This window comes from Leuresthes tenuis, unplaced genomic scaffold (genome assembly GCF_036924035.1).
Source record: "Leuresthes tenuis unplaced genomic scaffold, fLeuTen1.0.hap1 SCAF_2, whole genome shotgun sequence".
In the NCBI taxonomy this organism is placed as follows: Eukaryota; Metazoa; Chordata; class Actinopteri; order Atheriniformes; family Atherinopsidae; genus Leuresthes; species Leuresthes tenuis.
In genome coordinates, this window is record NW_027325356.1 from 9,637,178 (window position 1) to 9,653,390 (window position 16,213).

At 40.7% G+C, this 16,213-nt stretch overlaps 2 protein-coding genes across 8 annotated transcripts in view; one reads left to right on the plus strand and one right to left on the minus strand.

The window, feature by feature from the left end:
- Window positions 1-9,723, minus strand: part of LOC140301581 (A-kinase anchor protein 13) — a 103,158-nt gene extending 93,435 nt beyond the window's left edge. For 6 of the 7 annotated variants that reach the window (XM_072380126.1, XM_072380123.1, XM_072380124.1 and 3 more), the window contains exon 1: window positions 9,265-9,723. The gene's annotated coding sequence lies outside the window, so the exon portion shown is untranslated. Of the gene's footprint in view, window positions 1-3,315; window positions 3,437-9,264 lie in introns of those variants that run through there. The other variant, XM_072380121.1, reaches the window with a different exon arrangement.
- Window positions 1-16,213, plus strand: part of lrrc28 (leucine rich repeat containing 28) — a 362,729-nt gene that overhangs the window by 217,864 nt on the left and 128,652 nt on the right. The gene's annotated exons all lie outside the window — the stretch shown is intronic.

The window sequence follows — 16,213 nt, forward strand, 5'->3', positions numbered from 1 at the left end:
TTGCTAAGGCAGAGCATATCTAGCAATGAGACTCAGGAGGTGAACATTAAATATCTTGAGTGGTCCCACAAACAGATGCTGAAGCCGCTTGATGCAGCTGTCCCTGGTCCGAGTCCCTGCGCGGGGTCCTTTGCTGCATGTCCTTCCCTTCTCTCTCGCTCTCTGCTCCATTTCCTGTCAAGCAACTTCTCAATAAAGGCCACAAGTGCCAAAAAAATCCTTTCAAAAATAAATAAATAAATGTTCCAACTGCTTCTTTTTTGAGTTTGTACATTTTAACTATTTTTATACCTTTTGGCATTTTTACTAAAAGTACTTTGTCCAAAATTACTGGAGCTTTCACAAACAATGACGCCCCCACCCACAAAATGTCCACTGAGAGTACGAGGGAGGGAGATTCCATGCTTGTTTTAAGATTTGTAAAAGAGAAGGCTTCAATCGCTCATTCTCTTATAAGCAACTTCTCTTTTCTGCCGTTTCCTAGTTTAGAAAGTGTAGCTCAGGGTGTTTATCAAATGAAATGTAGCCTTTTAAAATGTCTGCACAAAATAAAGACAAGAAACCAGTCCTTTCTGAGGGGGGGTGCTTAAATGTAGTTTACCATATGAGTCCAAAAAAAGTTTAATTCCAGGCATGAATGTTGTCTGAGTCATCGCACAAGACTTCTAAAACTCCAGACAATCACATCACTCATAAAGAATGCGCTGGTATGTTTAGGCCTGCTGCTAGTTTCCACAGTGAATGCATACCATGTGCAATCAAAGCTTTCCAGAAGTGCCACACTGAGACGGGGATTGAGGCTCAGTGTAACCCGACAAGGTTTGACGTTTAACTCGGCAATTTGTTTAACCTCTCCTACGATCTCCCGCGGTGGACAATTTGGCCTACGACTACAACATGACGATTGTGGACCTCTTAAATGAAAGAAGGGGGGAGAAAAAGAGAGTGAAGTGCGCCTGCTTAGTGCCGAACCCTTGTCTGAATCTTTTTTCGGTTCACTATCAGCTCCACTCCTCTGAGGCACAGCTAAATTAGTCAAAGCTACGTCACGTCCTAAACAACACCACCACGGCAACTCGGACACACCATGTTGACTGCTGTTTAGATAGTCACGGTTGTTTGATTTAATCAAACCTGCCCATTGTCTCTACGGACAGATATGAGGCCACTGTGGTGACGCGACCTCATCCTGCCACACAAAAGCCGCCTCTGTGCAGAGACTGCACACAAACGCTGGCTGACAACACAAGGCCCGGGGATGAAAGGTCTCCTCAGTGTTTGGTGACAGTTATTACCCTCTCCACTGAAACCAAATACCTGTGGGCCCAGATAGCATTATCTTATGAGGCACACTGGGGGCCAGCCATGTAATCAGGGCCAGAGCCTTGATCAACTTTCTGCCCCAGATTTGATGCCACCCCCCCCCCCCCCCTCCTCCTCTGTTTCCACACCACAAAGTCTTTAAAGGGGAAGTTTGTTTTTTTTAAACCTGGACCTTATTTCTGGCATGAAATGCATTCATCTACTCACTGATAACAGGATAACAGTTTGGTGAAAGTCGGCATCCTTCGGAAGATATTTTGACGACGTGGACAACGACTTTGAGTACGATGGAAGTCCTTACGGAGTTCATTCATTCATTCATTCGTCTTCAGGTATTGGTGGATATGGATATACGTTGATCTCGAGTAATCTAAATATCTTCCGAAGGAGACTGACTTTAAAAAAAAAAAAAAAAACGAACTTCCCCTTTAAAAAATAGTTCAACTTTCTGGGAAATCACTTAGAGTCAGATGATATATATTTATAAAAAAAATCTTCCAAGGATGTCGTCCTTCGCAAAATCTAAACAGAAACTAAACAGGGTATCTTCTATTCCTTGAAATCAGCTGCACTTCAGTCTCTGACAGGGTCCTGATAGGCGACAATGCCTAAAAATAATCAAATGTAACATTCTACAGGTAAATTACCGTGCTTCATCACTCAACCAGGGAGTTTGACGTAGCACAACGACATGAAAAATGGAATGAGGTGCAAAAGACATTGCAAAACAGGCAGAAGACACTTTAAGAAGGGAAAGTGTCCGTTAGTCCCATTTTAGAGGTAAGAGGTTTAGCCAGCTTCACAGCAGGCCTGATCAGATTATTATTACCTTACTGCAAGAGAGGCTGTGCATTCTTGTGTAACTGCTTCACAAAGTGTTGATTCAATAGCAAGAAAACTTAGAAGGCAACCAGGAAAGTGCCCTTGTGATCTGCCCTGGTACTGAGCAGCAAAGTGAATGAGTTAGGATGAGTTTGGTCAATCAGAAACTCTAAATCACCCCCAAATATGCACATGTTTGTGTGTGTTTACCCACTGATAAACCCATGACCTCTCCCGGGTCAGTCCAGTGAGTTTCACAACAACCAGTTGACACGTCGCTGTCAACCCACTCTCTGTTCCTTTGGAATTGATTGAAAAATTACCAGAGCACAGAGAAACCTGAAACTTTAACCTGCACAGTTCGTGTCAGGAACTGGATTTCCAGTGCGGAGCATGAGCTGCTGACATTCCTCCTCATTACAGGAAATTTAAGACTTTATGTTACTCGAGGTAGGTCTTCACATGTGAGCAAAAGTCTGTATGTCTCAGCCTCGGCCTGAATTTTTTTTTTAAGCCTATCTCTTTCACCCAGGTCCAAATCATTGTCAATTTTGAGGCCATCCATTGAACAAGACCAATCACAGCTTCTGAATGGGCCCAATTTAAGCAAAATTAATGGAATAGAGGAGCAGAGAAAAACAGAAATCGTCTTTAATGAAACTAAATAAAGCCTTGAAGACACAAAAGAACAGATAAAGTGAAAGAGGTAGCTCCTTTTCATCCTCTGGAGGAAAATTTAGGTTGCTCTAAAAGAAGGTGAATCTTTTTCTTGCTGAAATTAATTGGAATGAGTTAAGCCTTCCTATTGCATCATTTTTCAAAGATGTATTTCACAATGACACATGGTTTTATGTGCAAAGGAAAGGTGTGTGTGTGCGGAGACAAAACATATCGCTTCCCAAAAGGAGACCGCTGACAACAACACAACAACATCAGGTTATCGGTGAGGCAGAGGTTGCTCGGTGCAAGGCAGTCTGACCTCACCTCAAGGAGTAGCATTAAAAAACTCCAGCAAGTAGATACATGAAAACAGTTGACATCACAACCCACGACTAAAGAGCTGCAACTCTGCTGCCATTTACACTCCAACACCTCCTACTATGGAGCAACTTTGAAAGCCTTTGTCTCAGTGAACTAAACCACACACGAGGGTGTCAACGGAGACCTTACCCAAGGTTTATTTGATGATCCTTTAGGTGCACATTAAATTCATTTTAAGTCCATCAGAAGGCAGGTGTGTTTACACTAGGCAGGTATCCTCGGTAGGCATGCAAGCTCTCGCCGCACTGATTACACTGAGCTAAATATGGCTTTGTGCTAACACAGACAGGAGGCTCATCAAAGCCCTGATGTCAGCGGAGAGAGGTGGAGCTTACAGGCCACGGGTCAGGTGTCTGCCGAACAACACTGCAGTTTGGACCATGCGTACATGCACACCACCTCCTTATTTATCTATGCAACGCTTAAATGTGCAGCAATTTGTATCGATTCTCGTATATTCATCTGTCCCCTGTGATAGTAACAGTACACTAAACTGATTCCATCTGCCCAGCTCAGTTTCAGTTATCAGGTTCCTTTCAGGTGCCTGAAACACATCAAATGTAGTCCAGGCTTTACCTCTGTTACTCATCTGTATCATCATTCATGACGCACCGATGCATAATGTTTGCCAAGGTGGGAATATAACACTTGTCCACTCACCCAGAGAAACTAAACTCTGTGTTTGGGCAAGTGAAAGGTCATGTAGCTCTCTGGTATTGAGGTGTAAACAAAGGCGGTGCCTTTATCTAATTCTACATACGGAACTCTATGGAGCTTTGTACAGAGAAAGTCAGACTGTGATCACAGCTTATGGGCCAGTAAAAGCCAACTGCTGATACAGACTGGGATGTACAGCGCATTGAATTGATCGAGCAATGTTTCTAGATTTTGGTGTCAAATGTTCCTCCAACTACCAATTTTTTACCTAGTTGAATGGTAAAAAAAAAAGAAAAAAAAAGCCAATAAAACTAAAAGTAAATAAACCAAAGACAAAAAAGCAACACTAGATGTTACTGAAGTGTAAACAATAAAGGAAATTTGTACAGGGTTGGTTGAAAAAGAGGAGATTAGAGAAAGATTATGTCTGCTGTGCAGCATTATCGTTGCTGTAAAACGTATTCATGAATGCTGACAGTCTCGGTTATGCACAGGGCAGTTACTGGTCAAAATACATGTTTATAAAGGTTCAACTTAACAAGTTAAATGCTAAACTTCAGGCTGTAAGTGCTTAGCAACAGACTTTCTAGCACGCAGTATTCAAATGAGATGAAAGCTGATGTGGCTGACATCAGTAACGGTTTTGGTCTGTGCGAGCGGAAGCAGAATTGTGCTTTCTCTTTTTTTAAAAGCATCGAATCGATTAAACTACAAATAAACAGAAAAGTCTTACTTGCTCATCATAGAACAGTTCTGTATAGATCTTTTCGACAGAAACGCCACACCCAACCCTGTAATTTTAGTGAGTCACTAATCAGAGATACAAGTTGATACTTATCATTTAATTTTGGTCCTAAAGTGACATGAAAAAAACAAAATAACAGCGTCTAATTTGCACAGAACTGCCATTTTAAACTGTTCAATCACCCCGAGCAGATAAAGGTTTGATGATCTTAAAAATACGACACCTCTACTTGCACAGATTGCTGCAGCTGTAGCGTTTTGTATGCTGGTGAATTGTAAGAGTTTAAAAGGGCCTCGTCTCTTATTTCTGTCAAGCAGATCTGCACTCCACCATTTTTGACCCAGCAAAGCAGAATGAATGGAGCAAAGAACTTTGCATAATATTGGCAGTTATATATCAGCAGTAAAAGTGCAACAATTAGCATATTTTAACAGTAAAATATACGAGCACCCTGGCAGAAAATTAATCTGACCTGAGGCTGATAATTGATTAATTTAGTCCACTAATAAAGCCATTTTTTAAAGTAAAGAGGTCAGAAAGCTAACTGATCTAGGAGATGAGAATTTTCCCCCAACAAAAATACTTTTTCAGATGTTTTCATGACAGATTGGACAAACACGTTCAATGGTGTTCACCCCTTAACTTTTTCTAAGGTTTTTATACGGTTTCAGAATTTATTTCACAGCATTTCTTCTTGACTATATTTGCTTTCAAACAGGGGGTAAGGATGCTGTTACTGTCACAGCCTCCTGGCACAACCAACAAAAACACTAATCTTAACTCGGGCCTTAATCTTAACCCGGTTGACCACTGTCTTGTGAGGGGCGGGCAGTCTTTGTGCGTCACTATGAGACCATTCAGGTTCAAAGTCCTGCATTAACACAACAGCGATGCAGCAATTTGCACTGAAATGATGTTTTTTTTCCAATGAACTCTGTTGGCTGAGGTGATAAAACAATTATGTCTCTGAGGATAAGTTTTAAGGATGGAAATATTCTGAATACAACCGTAAACTCCAAACTAACCCTTTTGTGCATATTACTTTTCTTATGTCAGTTTTTGTGCTTGGTGTCAGGGGAGGTTGAAAATGAGAGTAACACAACTGCAAAACAGCTGGCTTGGTTTCCAAAACCAGACTGATATGCTCTGAAGATTCATAAAACATGAGATACAGCTGATCTGGAGAGGCTGGAAGCAACAAAGACAGACATCCACCCCAAACAGTACATTCATATGAAAAAGAAAGCAAACGCTCTTTCAATTCAGCCTCAACACAACACAACCTCAGATAAGTGTGACATATTACACTGTGTTATTATTTTGGTCCACTCCTCTTTACAATGTTCCTTCAGTTCATCGAGGTTTATGGGCATTAGTTTATCCTCAGCTCTCATAAGGTTGTATCATAGCATTTCAAATCAGGGTGAGGTCTGGATTTTCACAGTGTCATTGGAACACTTAGATTCTTTTCTTTTTCAGTCGGTCTGTTGTAGATTTGTTGCTGTGTTTGGGATCATTCTCCCTTTGTATGACCCAGTGTGAACTGAGCTTTAGCTGTCAGACAGATACTTCGGCATACAGAGGAGTTCATGGTGGACTCAATGACTGCAGGGTACCCAGGCCCTGTAGCTAAAAAACAAGCCCAAATCATCAGCCTTTCACCACCGTGCTTGACAGCTGGTATGAGGCGTTTGTGCCGACATGCTGTATTTGGTTTTCTCCAAACATGCTGCTGTGCATTATGACCAAACTTCTCCACTTTGTTCTGTTCAAAGGACATTGTTCCAGAAGTCTTGTGGTTTGTTCAGATGTAACTTTGCAAACCTAAGCTGTTCTTCTATGTTCTTTTTTAGAGAGAACAGCCTTTTCTCACTGTAGAAGGATGGACTCCAAAGTATGGAGATGGCTATAAAACTCTTTCAAGATTATGGGCAGCAACAAATGCTTTTCTCAGATTGCTGCTGATGTCTTTCCTCCATGGCATTGTGTTAAGACACACCAGACTGCTCCAGACCAGCAAACAACAGACAAAACAGGACGCCACTTCTCCTGCAGCACATGTTGAAGCCAGAGAGTTGTCAATGCATAAACTTCAACAAAGCAAATTGCCAAACCAGAAGTGGCAATGCCAGCATGTCTTTGTATCACCACAGGCAAAGTCACAATTAACAACACAGTCTGCTTGATATTTTTCAAGACAAAAGAAACACTACTTCAGCGCAAAGGGTCTGACCACGCTGTGGTGATGGCTGCTGTTATGGAACAATACGAGTGTCTGCTGTTTGGCGTCCTGAGAGGATTCCAGTGATTCCCATCTTAACAGAAAACTAAGTCTGGGCTTTGTTGTGAATATCAGCAGGGAATTCAGCAGTCATCCACCCAGGCATACCAAAACCTATCCATAAGACAGCGTTACTTGATGAACTAGTACCTGTAAGACTTGCTTTAATGCTTCTATTCTATAGTAAATACGGTGTAATTACAAGGCCGACACAGTGCGTATCCTCCATCATCATTAAATGAAGGGGTTTGTGAAGATGAGAAATTGGCTGGGTTCAGCTTGGAGCCAGCAGAATCCTCATGGAAATTTACAGTCCTCAAAATGGGAGGCCAACTCCTCTTTCATTTGTCTCTTGAACTGGAGCTAAATACATATTTCTGTCTTGGACGGCCTCAACAGTGAGCCTGCATTTTGCCAGGAGAAACATAAAGAGCAAACAAAAGATTATTAGTTTGCTCTCTTGATGCTTCAGTCCTGTGAATAAAACATAACCGCTGATGTATGTGTTTACAGGTCTTCGGTGTGTTGCCATATTAACAACTGCAGAGCGACCAAGTGCTGGATCTCGCACTCTGACACTATGGTTAATGGCATCGGCTGAAATAACAGGGTACCTCATTTTAGAAAGAGTGATTTAAAACTGCTTCAACTTCATCCAACAGCCTACAACTTCCGTGAACTAAACTTTCACATTTAAAGGATTAATTCCAATAAAATCACAAAGGAAAGTTGCTGAGTTAACAGTTGCTGTTTAAGCTCAGTAGTTTTAGTTTCAAATTGTTCAAATGGATAAGTACAGACATTGTCATTGCCCTAAAAGCAAGATCAGTATGTGGCAGAGGGATGTTCATGAGCTGAGTAGTTGGTGGTCTTTTATTTGGCTTTCTGTAAGTTGGCAGGCTCTTTGTGGAACCTTCTTGTACGGAGGAAAGTCAAAGAGCCGATAACCATGTCACTGAAGGCCAAAATCTCTCAAATGTGGCTATCAGAATAACTGAAGTGATACTGGAAAAACTTGGCACACCCAACGTGTAATAAGTTTAAGAATTGAACCATTTCCTCCTTTTACTGTGTCATATTTCACACTGTGTACTTCTTTATGTTTTTGGTCACTGACTCAGGCTTTCAGGCCAATACATCAGCAATCTATCCATGTCAGATTCTGCTATTTTGCTACTTGTTTTAATTAAAAACTACTTTAAAACTGGAGCTCATTTGAGATTAAACGCTTACATGAGATAGGACCCAAGATCTGTCATTTAAAGAACAGAGAATCAATTATCTGTTCAGTGTTGATGATGAGGCTGGAGATAATCTTAAAAGACCCTTGAAATATGTTACACACTTTGTTTCTGATCATCTTTATGGTATCTGGCTGACTCAGTGTAAGCAGACCACAGATCAGACACACACCACTGGTTTACCATCACGTTCTCGCAGAGCAGGACAAAGTCCAAGACACCGTGGACGTGCACAAGATGAGGTTTGTGTTTTAAACCTCAGAGCAAACCTACGGGGAGCCAGAGGGCAGCCATGTTAATACGCCTGGTCCTTTTGAACGTGTTTAAGGGGATGAGGTCAAGCGGGTGTAAATGAATTAGCAGGCAACTGTTTTCCCTTACAAGTGGGCAGACCTTCTTGCAAGCATGAATAATAAATGATGCTGTGATATTAACTCTTGCAGCTGGACATCCACATAAAGGGATCTGAAGTGTGTTTGTGCTTCCTATTAGTGACTTATTATCATCTCGGAGTGTTTCATCAAGGTCTTATTAGGATAAAGTCATTGTAATCGCCCCAATGGAAACTGTTGAAGCTGGGCAACTTCAGTGATCATCAGTACCATTACAGTTGTAAAAAGTAATTTCATGTCACATTATGAATTTGTATGACTGATTAATCTCGCAGAGCCATTCACTTCCACTCAAATGACTTGGTAAACACACTTTAGTATCAACTTTGGAGTATTTGTCCATATCTTTTTTTGATATATTTTTCTAAACCTCGTTTAATAATGTCTCTTAAGACCCATAAACAACGTTTTAATGGCCTGAACATTTAGTACAAACAAGAATGTTTGGAAAGATGAAAGCATAATTATATTTTTGCCCTCTTTTGTGCAGTATAATTGTACATTTTAAAGAACGACTGTGTTCTTCCTCGCTGCCTTCGAGCTCACAGAAACGTGAGAAGTAGCCACACAGGCCCAGCAGGACAGGCTCTGAGCCTGAGCGAGGATGTCATGGCTACCGAGCAACAAGTTAAAACCCAGCGCTCAGCAGCCATTTAGAAACTTCTCTCAATGTAAAACACCGGGGCCGTGCACACAAAGCTACACCGGGCTCCGTTCATACCACACATATAAGCAGGAAACCTTGGAAAACACTCCTCTTACCTCAGGCAGCTGAAGCTCAGTGTGAAGAGGCAGCAGCCTTTGAACGCATAATAATCCTCCCAGTATGAGCCTGCAGTGTTTAGAGCTAAGTCGAGTTGTCCTCTTTGAAAGGTTTCTACTGAAAAGTGGAGTAAATAATCGGCAATGCAGTTTTCCTTCCAATGTCCTCTCGTTGAATAACAGGAGGACTCGCCGACTTTCTTAACAGTTGTTAGTGTTTCCCAGGACAACTCAATGGGAGGAGTCTGCACGAGGACTGTTGTGGGAGCTCCTGCGGTCCCTTCTCGGAGTTCAGTTTCAGACAAGAAGAAGTTATTTTACAGTAGTGAGGTTTGCCTGATTAACTTAAGGTTGTTTTAGGAAAATAAAAATAAAAGTTAAAAATGCGTAGGCAACGACAAGTGAAAGATTACGAAACTGTCCTGGGCAACGTGAAAAGTATCGCCGTCGTTCCCTGGAGTCACGGTTCGGCAAGCAAAATGTTATTAACATCCTTTGCGTGTTTTTCACAATTAAACCACTTCAATTAAGGGTTTACATGCGAAGCCGACTGTTCAGGGTCCATAACTGCGATTTTTTTACTTGTTATTTCTTCCCTTTTGTTATTTGTGCAGATTTTGAAACTGGCTTGTGTAAACTGCCAACATTTCTCGAAATGTAAGCAATTTAAGTGAGGTTTTGTGGCAAAGCTTTGGTGTTTACCGTGTTAATGGACGAGAGAGCGTGTCTGTGTGTGCTGGGAATAAATATCTACCAAATTGCATCTCTCACCAGCTCTGACTGCCTAAGCGTTTTGATTTTGGCTCTTATTCTGAAGGCAGGGCTCGAGGCCACAAAAATCTTGCCACCGACTGCTCCATAGTTGACAGATATCGTACTTCCTAGAACTAATAAGGGGAAGAAAAAGTGGACATAAGGTTGTAAAGGTGTTGCACATTTTGTTCAGTTTTTCCCCCTTTTTGTCAAGACTTCTCTGACCTTTAATGACCTGTTTCTACTGTACATATTCAGTCTGGCATCACAATGTAGCACCAACCGAACAGTTTCCACCAGCTCTGCACATTTCTTTGCCACTGTTACTGATAGCTGCTATAGTCAGTCCTTCTATAAATCACTTCTGGAAACAGTGTTATGGTGTACTGTCACAACAAGATTTACTCGTCAGTGCACTTTGTCAGTAGTAATATAACTGAACACTGTACTGGCAAGACATACAATATGAAGAGTCCCCCTGATTACAAATTCAATCATATAAATCTATGCTGCATTCTTTTATTTGTTTTTAAGTTGGTCGTTTATCATTATGTGTTTTCATGCTTCTTAGCCTTCGGAAGTCATCAGAGGTGAAAACTAACCACTCATCTTTAAATCGTGACTCACACATGCTTGTATTGACCAGTGGTGCAAACACTTGTGGGTGTTTGTAATGGCGCTATAAGAAGCATTCACTGCTGCCTCTTCATGACTGCATGAAGCAGAGTGAAGACAAACCTTGTGGCTTAAACTGCCATCTGCTGGCACAGAAAGCCTCCCACAATGGTATCTGTGAGTAGGGACACATTTTGTAACACATGATGATCTAACAATGCTGTCTGACGTTGGTCGGAAAAGCAGGACTAAGCAGGACGCTGCCCCAACTTGAGCAAAAAAACAAGCTGACAACAGCTCTTAGATGCTTTTTTTTTCTCTGTGACCCATGAAATTCGATTCACGTCATCCTTAAGCAGGAAGAAACTGTACAAGGACAAGACCTTGTGTGTTTGTTGTACATGCATTTGTTAAAGATACAGTGTTTACAATACCTTTACATCATTTTTCTATGCATGAATGTATGTATGAGTGCAAAGCAGCACATACTAATTCTCTAAATGGTCAACTATAAATAGATAACTGCATGCTTTTCATCCCCTTTATGCATCAACAAAAGTAATTAAAGCTCATAAACAGCATAACATTTTAGAAATGGATCAAATCAACAGATGTGTTTGAAATAAAGCATGTTGGAATCTTTATCTGGTTGTTTAACTGAGCTGTTATTATGCAATTACTGCATGAACAAAAAAAACATTCAGCGGTTTTCAGCTGAGCCTTGCGAGCATGTGAGCTCACACTTCCGGATGAAATCCCTGTTGCTGATGTCACAGTGATCCCTGGGGAGATAAACAACGAAACTAGATTACTGCATATCTTTTAAAAAAAAAAGAAAAGCCAGTACTGTGTTTCGGTAACTTTTTCAACATAAGAGCTTTCTCTTTCAGAGTTTTAGTTCACATCTCAGAATCTGTTTCACTCTGTTCCCTGCTCAGGTTATCTGCTGCTATGGACCACATCTGTGACTAAAGCATCACCGATGAATTACGCATCTCTGCTTCTTTTCTTAAGCAAATGTCCTTTGGAGGTGAAAATAACAATAAATACCTAGTGTTCTCCAGCGGGGAGTATTTGGCATCTGCCCTTCGGACATGGAGGACTTACATGTGGTGCGATGGATAGAAGGTTATGAAATAAAGATGAGAACTTTTTTTATTATCATTTGTTTTGGACACAACCAGGTCTCACTTCACCATTTTTGTGTCTGCACAAACATAAAACTGAGAATTTTAAAAAGCATAAAAGCTTTGCTGTCACAGACTGACTGAATTGCAGAGATTTTTACTGCTAAATCTGAGAGAGAAGGAATTTTCACTGCAACTTGAGCGACAGCAAGTCAAGTTACAAAAATATTCAGCAATCTGTAATTCTATTTTGAAAGCTCACCTTTCTGAAACAACAGCTTGCATCTGCCACAAACACACCAGGTGTACTCTTTCTATCTTTGCATATAAAACTGAACCACAGAGAGGTTGTTTTGAAGGCCCAGCGGGTGTCCGGGCCTTCTACCCATCACAAGCATCTGAGCCCTGAGATTTGGCTGTAACCAGCCGAGGGTTAGATAAATGGCAGGTGGTTCTGAAAAGGGTCCCCATTCACCACCATGCTGAGCTGCACTTAGACACATTATTGCTGTCTGGAGGAGGAGTAGAGGGATTTGGGGGGAATGATGAAGCAGGGCGGTCTGCTGACTGCCAGAACATGAGCGAGACGGGATAACAAGCAAGACACAAAGAAGTACATAGCTGCCTTTGTGTGGCGATAAAAGGAGGTTTTGTAAGTTGGAGGCCTTGGATTGAAGAGGATGGAAGAGATAGCACTGAGAAACTCCCCACCCAGGGTAAACACTTCGATGGAGAGACAAAAAACATACAAGCTGCATGAGGAGAGAGGGGGTAGGGGAAAGATACTAAGAGCAAGAGGCATATCATTCGGTACAAGTACTTTTAGAATACACAGTCTTGTAGTTCAATGGAAAGCTTCTTATACTTAGCAGCACTGTACATGTTTCTTCCCACTCAGCTCAGGTGGTGATAATTTTGTTGTTCTTCTAAGCTGCGCTGGGGAAATTTTGCAGTCCCAACAGCATCGGTGGGAAACACAAAGGCGTTTCAACTTAATTTGCTAAATTATGTATGATTTGTCATTCAGCTGCAAGCTGATTCTGACCCTTCTGAAATAACTCAAAACAATTTTGTTGAATTGGATATTTACTCCCTGAAGCTTTGGTTATTTGACAAATTCATAACAATGACCATGCTGAACAAAGAAGTAGAGTTACATAGTCAAAAATGATTGCCTCAAGATAAGAAATACTGCTGTGGGGTGTAACAGTGATGAACAGAAGGCTGAGAACAAGGAACTGATTGACCGTTTTGCAGCATTGTTTGGGAACAATCAAAATAATTGTGGATTTTGGGAGTAGTAGGAATAAGCCCACTACACTATTTGAATACAAACTATTTCCATCTTGAGAGAAAAGGTGGAAGTGGTGGACATCTACAGATGCCTGGGAGTTTACCTGGAGTGCACCTGGTATGTAACACAAGGCTGTCTACAGGAAAGGGCAGAGCAGAGAGTATTTAAGAGGCTCAGGTCATTGAATATCAGCAGCAAGATGTTGCATAACTTCTAAAAGTCTGTGTTGAATCTTTGTGGTCAAATGTTGTTGCAGCAGCATCAGAGCCAGTGACTCAAAGAAGCTTAAACTGACAAAGAAGACTGGCTCTGTTCTAGAGACTGCTCTGGGGCCCCTGAAGCTGATTGTGCAAAGAATAATGCTGCACAAGTTGAAATAATGAACAACACAAGCCAGCCTCTATACAACATAGTGATTAAACAAAGGAGTGTCTTCAGTCAGAGGCTCCTTCAGTTCCGCTACAACAATGAGGAGTAATGGAGATCATTTCAGTCCACAGCAATAGCCCTATGCAGTGACTACTTACAATGGCAAATTGAAATTGATACAATTAAATTGATATTTTATATTGTACCGCTACCCGACCAACGGATTAAACAGGTATAGAAATTGGATGGATGGATTTTACATTGTAACTATTTTTTTTTAGGGATAAATAATCTTTCAATTCAGTTCAATTAGATTTCAACAAGTTCAGCAGCTCCCCTGGAGAGCTTAAAATCTTCAACAATCTCCCAAGGTTCAATAGTCATCTCTCCCCCTGTGTCAGCCCTGAGAGTAGACCCTACATTTGGACAGCAGACTTGTCAAGGATGTACCTCACCTCTCTCAAAGTGTCAGGTGTAATAGGCTTTTTGACGATACTTTAAAGGATAAAGCTTGTATAACAAATAGATGGATTTTTTTTGTCATTTGCAGATGGATTTTTCTTCCCAGCTGCCTAAGCATTACATCTTTTTTCAGGGCATTTCAGGGAATAGGTTTTGTAACCACATCAGCCTGAAAGTTATTGTGGATTCAAATGTTTAGTGTTGATTTTCTTAATAAAAAACGGCATCGGTTGTGCCTGAAGCATAATCGAATCTCTACAGGCCAATATCTCCATGTGAAGATAAAGAATCTGTAGGAAAACAATATATGACCAGGGACAGGAAGCTTTCTGTTTCTTTCTGTTTATAGCGCCACTAGCATTGACAAGTTACATTTGAGCAGGCTTTGCTTGTATGCAGGGAAACTTGAGTTGGGACAATAAAATGTGGAATGTGCTTGACTATAATTGAATATCAAAACCATCTGCTTATTTGCTTATCCTGTTACCTTTTCGTTGGCTTTTAATAACTTAATACATTCAGTAATGGCCAAGATAACCTTAGATTGATTACAATATACAGTTTGATTATATTTCATCTTGAAAATGCCCTTCAATAGCCATGGCGATTATGTTGTGAGCAAAGGAAGGTGAGGTGGTTATTATATTGAATTTGGATTGACCACACGCTTCAACTGATTGAGAAGACAAGACAGTGGCACAAATACAAAACAAAAGCAGCAGAGACGGTGTTAACGGGATGTGATTAATTGTATCTTAAACATGCAAACCTAATCCCGTATTTCTATCATCTAAAACTCACCAATCGTGAGAGATAGCAAATAGAAAATTTGAAACAGCTTTAGAAATTGCTGGGTCAGGTGGGGTTCAAATTCAGGTCTGTTGTGTGGCAGTCTGCAGATTAGTGCCATCAGCCAACCCCTCCTACCTCCTTATAAGTGTCACGGATGTTTAAAGTGGCAAAGAAGAATTTTGTTTCACATAATGAAAAATGTAGAGGTACAAGGACTCAAAAGTAGATACAACTTTGTAGATGTAATAACCTTAGATGTAACAACTTGGGAGCTTTCAATTTGTTGTCATATTGCATTTTTTTAAAGCTTTTATCATGAAATTACTGTTGAATGCCATGGACCAGTATAGCTATAATATGCTGTAGAGTGGCAGCATAGGGGCAGCAATTCAAGCTAAATTCACAAAGCTTATGTGTTAGTAACCTCTAAACTTTTCAACAGAAATGCACATTTAAAATATCATGGCTCTTTCAGACCAAAGACAGCATTAGCAGGGCCTGTTGTTGGGTTTAGCACATTGTTCCGAAGGTCCCGGATTGTATGCAGTACATACTCTTTATTACTAACAAGGAAGCTGCATCAGTATCAAGCTAAAATAAATAAATAGATAAAAGAAGAAAAAAACATACCAGTATCAGCTTCTTTTTTTCTGTAGCATACAAATGCAAGGCTGTGCTCACTGTCTTTTCAGTAACGTTATCAGTATATACTTTAATGCTGGGCAATTCACATAAAGCAGGCCAGCAGTGTTCTGTTGCTGATGGAGCTTGATTAAGGTAGAAAGATTTAACTGTGACACTGGAGGTCGTAAAACCAAAACACACAGTAAAAGCTGGCAAAACACTGTCTAGCTGAGGGAAATTGCACATCCGGGTGATAATTAACTGTAGGTTCATCACAATGAATTATCAATCACACATTATATATAGTCATTGCATCCACTGGTAATGTTAAGGTATTAATTAGTGCAGCTTTAATTAACTGAAAGTCTATAAATGTCTCTATGTGAAGATGTGACTTGAATCTTAAAAAATCATCATAGCAAGAGATGCTCTGACGGTTGTTTTTTTAAGTATCTGATCAATGTTACTTTAGCAAAGTTGACACATGCTCAGCTTAAAATGCTCTGACACCATAAAGATCAAATGGAGCTCCAAAAGCTTCCTCTGGGCTGAAGCTGTCTGTTTTTTTGGCAGCACAGTTCACTCAGCTGCCACCCACCATTTGTTCTTGCACAGCTTTTTTACATGCTTACCATACAGGTACAACAATTCTCAGGATATTTCACACCAATTTTCTGTAACTGTCAACTTTAAATTGACTCTGGATGTGTGATTTTTCACACAGCTCCTCATTTTCTTCATCTTGGTGTGTAAAAATGTCTTGAAGCATTGAAGTGTAGCTCAGAATTATCATGATATTGTGTGGTGTAATTGCACAGATAACAGCACCCATCTCGCAGCTGCCATTCAGTCCACAGTCATCATTAGTGCTCCTGTTGAAGGATAAATCCGGTGATAGTCTTAGTTTTTGGCA